Source organism: Carcharhinus amblyrhynchos, unplaced genomic scaffold, assembly GCF_965287045.1.
Source record: "Carcharhinus amblyrhynchos unplaced genomic scaffold, sCarAmb.v2.hapA scaffold_39, whole genome shotgun sequence".
NCBI lineage: Eukaryota > Metazoa > Chordata > Chondrichthyes > Carcharhiniformes > Carcharhinidae > Carcharhinus > Carcharhinus amblyrhynchos.
The window spans coordinates 3,610,391-3,619,445 of record NW_027649780.1 but is presented as its reverse complement, the minus strand read 5'-3'; the positions used below and the strand labels follow the sequence as shown (position 1 = coordinate 3,619,445).

The 9,055-nt window shown below is 47.8% G+C and overlaps 1 non-coding gene across 1 annotated transcript; it reads left to right on the top strand.

The window, feature by feature from the left end:
* Positions 1 to 7,965: 7,965 nt before the first annotated feature.
* trnaq-uug (transfer RNA glutamine (anticodon UUG)) lies at positions 7,966 to 8,037 on the top strand. The gene has a single exon. It is a non-coding gene; the product is annotated as a tRNA-Gln (tRNA).
* The last annotated feature ends 1,018 nt before the right edge of the window (positions 8,038 to 9,055 follow it).

The following is a 9,055-nucleotide window of genomic DNA, read 5'->3' as shown; positions in this document are numbered from 1 at the left end:
GCTACGGGTAGGCAGATGGAAGGTTGTGTTGGTGATGAGGAGGTCGTGTGCGGCACAGGTCTTCATTAAGAGTACTAGAGTTGGAAAAGTCAGAGATGTAACGTCAAGAATAAGCTCTGATGAAGAATCACACGGCAGACATTGATCACTGAAAGTAACTGAGACATCTCAAATTCTGCCACTTTCCATTGATAGCTTTGAACTTCGTGTTCTCCATCTCAGACATTTCCTATGGATCAAATATTACCCACAAAATCTTCACCCTGATCCTCGTTCCACTGATTATAGTAAAGTAACTGTTAAAATGGACATGTGGTTAGAGACTCATCGCTCAGAGTCCAGTCATTGTGGCCGACTATGTAACATGATGGAGTTTAAATCCATTGGGATTTCCAACTCTAGTGCAAGTTCATCCAGTTGGAAGATTAAACTTGCTACGCCCTTCACAAATGCTGTGAGGTGTGTTTGGGCGTTTATGGGGTAAAAAGTCTGACAACACCAGGTTTTAGTCCAACCGATTTATTTGATAATAGACTCACAAGCTTTCGAGGTTTCCCCCTTCGTCAGGTGAATGGAGAGTTCTGGCCTCAGACAGAGCATATAAAGCACAGACAGTTTAGAGATTACTGATTAGAATGCGAATCCTTACACCTAACCCGCTGTTCAAGACCTGAAGTGGCCGACAATGTGAGTGGAAGGAGCACTGATCACAGTTTAAAGAGATGTGTATTGTCTCCAAACAGCACAGTGAGTGAGGTTTTGCAAACCCAGGCAAGTCACGGGGGTTACAGATAGTGCGACATGAACCCAAGATCCCTGCTGAGACCGTCCTCATGTGTGCGGAACTTGGCTATCAGTCTCTGCTCAGCGACTCTGCGCTGTCGTGTGTGGTGAAGGCCGCCTTGGAGAATGCTTACCCGAAGGTCAGAGGCTGAATGCCCGTGACCACTGAAGTGTTCGCCAACAGGAAGGGAACAGTCTTGCCTGGTGATTGTCGAGCGATGTTCATTCATCCGTTGTCGTAGCGTCTGCATGGTCTCCCCAATGTACCATGCTTCGGGACATCCTTTCTTGCAATGTATCAGGTAGACAATGTTGGCCGAGTTGCAAGAGTATTTACCGTGTACCTGGTGGATGGTATTCTCACGTGTGATGATGGTATCCATGTCAATGATCCGGCATGTCTTGCAGAGGTTGCTGTGGCAGGGTTGTGTGGTATTGTGGTCACTGTTCTCCTGAAGGCTGGGTAGTTTGCTGCGAACAATGGTCTGTTTGAGGTTGTGTGGTTGTCTGAAAGCAAGAAGTGGGGGTGTGGGGATAGCCCTGGCGAGATGTTCGTCTTCATCAATGATATGTTGAAGACTCCGGAGAAGATGTCGTAGCTTCTCCGCTCCGGGGAAGTACTGGACGACGAAGGGTACTCTGTCCACTGTGTCCCGTGTTTGCCTTCTGAAGAGATCGGTGCGGTTTTTCGCTGTGGCGCATCGAAACTGTCGATCTATGAGTCGAGCACCATATCCTGTTCTTATGAGGGCATCTTTCAGGGTCTGGAGGTGTCTGTCACGATCCTCCTCATCTGAGCAAATCCTGTGTATACGGAGGGCTTGTCCATAGGGAATGGCTTCTTTAACATGTTTAGGGTGGAAACTTTATATGCTCTGTCTGAGGCCAGAACTCTCCATTCACCTGATGAAGAGGGAAACCTCGAAAGCTTGTGAGTATTATCAAATAAATCGGTTGGACTAAAGCCTGGTGTTGTCAGACTTTTTACTGTGTTTACGCCAGTCCAACGCTGGCATACCCACATCATGACGTTTATGGGGTGTCAGGGAGGGGCAGTACCTCTGTTGGGGGAACTTGTCGCGCCCTTTCAGGGTGGTTTGCCCATCCTTTGTCCCCACCTGGCACTCAGCTCTCACCTGTGGCTCCCGGTAGCTGTTTGCATGCGACAGTGGCCCCACCCCGGGCAACGGCTGTGACAAGCCGGCTAAAATAAGGTGAAGGTAGCTGACGGTCTTAACCTCAGTGACATAGGTCTCCTCATCACAGGAAGGATGTGGAAGCTATTGAAAGGGTGCAGAGGAAATTTACAAGGATGTTGCCTGGATTGGGTAGCATGCCTTATGGGGATAGGTTCTTTTCCCCTTAGAGAGACGAAGGATGAGAGGTGATCTGATAGAGGTGTATAAGATGTTGAGAAGTATAGATCAGGTGGATTCTCAGAGGCTATTTCCCAGGGCTGAAATGGTTGCTACGAGGGGACACAGGTTTAAGGTGCTGGGGAGTAGGTACAGAGGAGATGTTAGGGGTAAGTTTTTCACTGAGAGGGTGGTGAGTGAGTGGAATCGGCTGCCATCGGTGGTGGTGACGGCAAATTCGATAGGGTCTTTCAAGAGACTTCTGGATGAGTACATGGGACTTAATAGAATTGAGGGTTATAGGTAAGCCTGGTAGGTATGGATATCATCGGCGCAACTTGTGGGCCGAAGGGCCTGTTTGTGCTGTAGTTTTTCTATGTTCTATATTCTATGTTCTATGCCCCTGGGGCTTTGCCACTGGATAGCTGGCTGACAGCTTTCGTGACTTCGGCTACTACCGGTGGATCATCCACCGATATAACACAACAATGTTTATAACAAGGTCGATGCTAACATTGCTCTTTGAATGTGGTGAGCTGTCTTGACATTCAATGCAGTTGAAGGCAGCGCACTCATTATTTTAGGAGGAAACAGCAAGGGAAATGTAAATATAAATTGCTGTGGGTAACTGACCGGCTGGTGGAATGGGAATGATTTTTCTCACTGCCGTTTAAACTGTCACATATATTGTATGATTATTTGCATGCTGCTGCTGTGTGCTGGGTTTCGTGGTGTAAAGGTGAACACTCTGAATCCAGCAATCTAAGTTCAAATCTCACCGAAGCCTTGCTTTAGTCTGTCAATGCTGATTCGCTGAAGGACATTTCGTTCAGTTTTTTTTCACGAAGTACGAATCGAGAGGAAATTTATTAGGCAGTTCAACTGCTATTACACTGCACATTGCTGAGCCTCTGGCGCCACATGTCTGCAACATCAATGATTGTTTTTTCACCTTTTCTCTTTAACTCATCTGTTGAAAGAAATAAACAGTTAGTGTCACACAGCAACAACCATTTGAATGGAGTCTGCCAATTATTGGGCAAGAGTGAATGTGTGTGTGTCTGTGTTTGAGCGTGTGTGTGTGTATGTGTGAGTTTAAGAACATAAGAACATAAGAAATAGGAGCAGGAGTAGGCCATCCAGCCCTTCGAGCCTGCCCAGCCATTCAATAAGATCATGGCTGATCTGTCGTGGCTCAGTTCCACTTTCCCGCCCTCTCCCCATAACCCTTAATCCCCTCTCTTATCAAAAACCCATCAACCCACGTCTTAAAAATATTTAGCGAGGTAGCCTCCACCACTTCAACGGGCAGAGAATTCCAGAGATTCACCACCCTTTGAGTGAAGAAGTTCCTCCTCAACTCCGTTCTAAACCGCCCCCCTTTTATCTTGAGGCTATGCCCCCTAGTCCTACTGTCCTTTCTGAGCGGGAAGAGTCTCTCCACCTCTATCCTATCCATCCCATTCATTATCTTATACGTCTCAATGAGATCTCCCCTCATTCTTCTAAACTCTAACGAGTACAAGCCCAGTTTATTCAGCCTCTCCTCATAGTTCAACCCCCTCAACTCCGGTATCAGCCTAGTAAACCTCCTCTGCACTCCCTCCAAGGCCAAAATATCTTTGCGCAGGTGCGGCGCCCAAAACTGCACACAGTACTCCAGCTGCAGCCTCACCAATGCCCTATACAGCTGCAGCAAGACCTCCCTACTTCTATATTCAATCCCCCTCGCTATGAAGGCCAGCATCCCATTTGCCTTCCTGACCACCTGCTGCACCTGCAAGCTGGGTTTTTGCGACTCATGCACAAGGACCCCGAGGTCCCTCTGCACTGTCGCCTGCTGCAGTTTTTCGCCACGTAAGTAATAGTCCTTCCTACCATTCTTCCTACCAAAGTGGACCACCTCACACTTGCCAACATTAAATTCCATTTGCCATTTCCTGGCCCATTCGCCCAGCCTATCTAGATCCTTCTGCAGACTCTCCACACCCTCCGCACAATTTGCCGTTCCCCCAATCTTGGTGTCATCAGCAAATTTCGACACCCTACACTCGGTTCCCTCCTCCAGATCATCTATATAAATGGTAAATAGCTGAGGCCCCAGCACCGACCCCTGGGGCACTCCACTAGTCACCATCCGTCAATCTGAATAGCACCCGTTGACCCCCACTCTCTGCCTCCTATTTGACAACCAATCCTCTATCCACGCTAACACCCTACCCCCAACTCCATGTCCCTCGACCTTCTGCAATAACCTCTTGTGAGGTACTTTGTCAAACGCCTTCTGAAAATCTAGAAAGACCACATCCACCGGCTCTCCTCTATCCACCGCCCTCGACACATCCTCATAGGACTCCAGTAAATTTGTCAGACACGACTTCCCTTTAATGAAACCGTGCTGCGTCTGCTCTATCAAGCAATTCCCTTCAAGATGCTTTGCAATTTCCTCCTTAATGACAGATTCTAACGTTTTACCTACCACAGACGTTAAACTAACCGGTCTATAATTCCCCGCCTTTTGCCTGGCACCCTTCTTAAACAATGGCGTAACATTAGCCGTTTTCCAATCATCCGGCACTTCCCCGGAATCCAGCGACATCTGGAAAATAACCACCAAGGCATCCACTATAACCTCCGCCATTTCTTTCAGAACCCTCAGATGCATTCCATCCGGTCCTGGGGACTTGTCCACAATCAGCCCCTCCAGTCTGTCGAGCACCGCCTGTCTAGTAACAGTAATGTCATTAAGACCCTCCAGTCCTACCACCTTTCCATCGCTAACACCCGGCAAATTATTCACGTCCTCCTCCGTGAAGACAGAAACAAAAAAGTTATTCAATACCTTAGCCATATCCCCATCCCCTACCACTAGGTCCCCTTTCTCATCCTCTAAAGGACCAACATTCACCCTAGCCAGCCTCTTCCTTTTTATATACTTATAAAAACTCTTGCTATCCTTTTTTATATTAAGCGCTAGCCCAGCTTCATAGTTTCTCCTACCCTTCTTTATCAACTTCTTTGTCAATCTTTGTTGACATTTAAACCTCTCCTAATCCTCTTCTCGCCCACTGCTCTTAGCTACTCTAAATTCCTCCGCTTTTAATTTAACACTTTCCTTCACCTCCTTCGTTATCCACGGCTTATTACCTCTCCTCCTACTATCCTTTTTGACCATCGGAATAAATTTCCGCTGAGCACCAAGAAAGATCTCCTTAAAGATCCTCCACTGCTCCTCAGCAGACCCTCCCTCCAACGCGCTCCCCCAGTCCACATTCGTCAATTCTTCTCTCGTCCTACCGTACTCCCCTCTATTCAAACAAAGGACGCGTGTCCGGGAACCCACTTTCTCCTCCTCCATCTGCACCAGAAACTCCACCTTGCAATGATCACTCTCCCCAAGAGGATCCTTCACCACAAGGTCCCTAATTCTACCCACCTCATTACATAGCACCAGATCCAAAATAGCTCGCTCCCTCGTCGGCTCCAACACACACTGTTCGAGGAAACTATCCCGGCAGCATTCCAAGAACTCTTCCTCGAGCCCCCCGCGTCCAACATGGGTCGACCAATCAATATGCAGATTGAAATCCCCCATAACTACGGCCGTCCCATTCCTGCACGCCGCACTTATTTGCGCGTTAACAGCCCGCCCCATCTCCAGATCATTATTCGGGGGCCTATAGACGACACCCACCAGCGTCTTCCTCCCTTTGCTGTTCCTAATCTCCACCCACAACGATTCCACCCTCTGCTCCTTGGCTCCAATATCATCCCTTGCTACCACCGTGATGCTATCCTTAATCAGCAGAGCTACGCCCCCCCTTTTCCCTCCTGTCTATCCTTCCTAAACACTTGATAGCCCTGTACATTCAGCTCCCAGTCCCTGTCACCCTGCAGCCACATCTCTGTAATGGCCACCAGATCGTATCCATTTGTGTCGATCTGCGCCACCAGCTCATCCACTTTATTCCGAATGCTTCGTGCATTCAGATAAAGCGCTTTCATCCCAGCCTTCACCTGGACCCTATTTGCTGCAACGCCACCAACTATACTCACGCCCCCTACTCCCTCTATTATTGGGACATCCTCGGCCTCTTCCCTTACCTGTACCCTCTCCTTAACTTTAGACCTTGTAAGGTCACCTACCCTCACACCCTCCCCCCCCCTAATTAGTTTAAAGCCCTGTCTACAGTCCTCTTTACTCGATTCGCCAGCACTCTGGTCCCAGCACGATTCAGACCAACCCCATCCCTCTCGAACAGGTCCCACCTACCCCAATACTGGTGCCAATGCCCCATAAATTCAAACCCATTCCTCCCACACCAATCCCTGAGCCACCCATTCACTTCCATAATCCTGTCAACCCTACGCCCGTCTGCACACGGTTCAGGCAGTAGCCCAGAGATAACCACCTTGTCGGTTCTACTTTTTAATTCCATTCCTAGCTTTTCATACTCCCTCCCCAGATCCTCAGTCTGCATTTTGCTTACGTCGCCGGCACCCACATGTACCACAACGACCGGATTCTCACCCTCCCACTCCAGGTTCCTCTGCAGCCCAGCTGCGACATCCCAGACCCGAGCACCAGGCAGACAACACACCCTTCTGTGCACTTTGTCATTGTGACAAAGGACAGTGTCAATACTCTTCACCCCACTATCTCCAATCACTACTACGTTCCTTTTCCCCCTCTCTTTGCCTATGTCCTGCTGCGTCACTGTACCGTGTGCAGTTTGCTCACCAACCTCACCTGCCTCGTTCTCGTCCAGTTTGTGTGTGTGTGAGTTTGTGTGTATGTGTGTGTGAGTTTGTGTGTGTGTGAGTGTGTGTGTGTTGGTATGTGAGTTCGTGTGTGTGTGTGTGTGTTTGTATGTGAGTTTGTGTGTGTGTGAGTTTGTGTGTGAGATTGTATGTGAGTTTGTGTGAGTGTGTGTGTGTGAGTTTGTGTGTGTGTGAGTGTGAGTGTGTGTGTGTTGGTATGTGAGTTCGTGTGTGTGTGTGTTTGTATGTGAGTTTGTGTGTGTGTGAGTTTGTGTGTGAGTTTGTATGTGAGTTTGTGTGAGTGTGTGTGTGTGAGTTTGTATGTGTGTGAATGTGTGTGAGTATGAGCGTGTGTGCGAGTGTGTGTGTGCGTGAGTTTGTATGTGAGCTTGTGTGTGTATGAGTGTGTGTGTGTGAGTGAGTGTGTGTGAGTGAGAGTGTGTGTGTGTGAGTGTGTGTGTGTGTGTGTGATTGCGTGTGTGTGTGTGTGTGAGTGAGTGTGTGATTGTGTGTGTATGTGATTTTGTGTATGTGTGAGAGTTTGTGTAAGTTTGTGTGTGTGTTTGTGTGTGTGTATGAGTGTGTGTGAGTTTGTGTGTGTGCGAGTGTGTGAGAGAGAGAGAGAGACAGCGAGAGAGACACAGAGTGAGGGAGAGAGAGAGAGCGTTTTGGGAGAAACGTGTCGTATCTTAAGTCAGAGTGCTGTCGGTTCCATGGTGCAACAGTTCACACTCTGGCCTCTCGCCCGAACTCTTGTTTAAATTGGGACAGATGAGTGAGTGAATGACACGACACATGAAGATGGACCCCCCTGTCTACTGTCGCTTCCCTGCCTCTCAGCACTTTGTATTCCTGAGCAATCATCTTCTGGGGCTAATGCATTGACGCCAGGAGAGTCATTCGCTTCACCGTCTGCAAATCGATTGCATGGAAATTGCTGAGATTTTGTTGGTGCTTAAATTTCCACTTCCTGAGAATTTAAAATAAAATGCCCTTCAGCAAACCCATCATCGCCTTTAGCGAAAAAAAAAACAAAAATCCGCCACGATTCCAGCACCTATTGTTAGGTTCTGTGGTGTAATGGTGAGCACTCTGGACTTTGAATCCAGCGATCTGAGTTCAAATCTCAGCAGGACCTGGTTTTAATCTGTCAATGCTGATTTGCTGAAGGACATTTCGTTCAGGTTTTCTTTCACGAAGTAAGAATCGAGAGGAAATCTGTCAGGCAGTTCAACTACTACTACAATGCACATTGCTGAGCCTCTGGTGCCAGATGTCTGCAACATCTGTGTTTGTTTTTCATCTTGTTTCTTCTCTTTGATTCATCTGTTGAAAGAAATGAATAGTTAGTGTCACACAGCAACAACTATTTGAATGGAGTCTGCCAATTATTGAGCAAGTGTGTGTGTGTGTATGTGTGTTTGTGTATGAGTTTGTGTGAGTTTGTGTATGAGTTTGTGTGTGTGTATATGTGTGTTTGTGTATGAGTTTGTGTGTGTGTGTCTGCGTGTTCTGTGTGTGTGTGAGTTTGTGTATGAGTGTGCGTGAGAGTGTGTGTGTGAGAGTTTGTGTGTATGTGTGTGTGTGTGTATGACTGTGTGTGTGTGTTGTGAGTGTGTGCATGTGTCTGTGTGTGTCAGAGAGACTGAGTGTGTGCGTTTTGGGAGAAAAGTCCCGTGTCTTCGGTCAGGGTGCTGTCGGTTCCACGGTGCAACAGTTTACACACTGACCTCTCGCCGCCCAACTTTGTTTAAATTGGGACAGATGAGTGAGTGAGTGACACGACACATGAAGACGGACTCCCCGTTCATTGTGGCTTCCCTGAGCAATTATCATCTGGGGCTGATGCAATGACACCAGGAGGGCCATTCGCTTCACCGTCTGCAATTTGATTGCGTGGAAATTGCTGAGATTTCGTCAGTGCTGAGATTTCCATTTCCTGAGAAGTTAAAATAAAATGCCCTTCAGCAAAACCATCATCGCCTTTAGCAAAAAACAAAAACAAAAACCCACCGCGATTCCAGCACCAATTGTTGGGTTCCGTGGTGTAATGGTCTATACTCTGAATCCAGCAATCCGAGTTCAAATCTCGGCGGAACCTGGCTTTAATCTGTCAATGCTGATTTGCTGAAGGACATTTTGTTCAACTTTTTCAC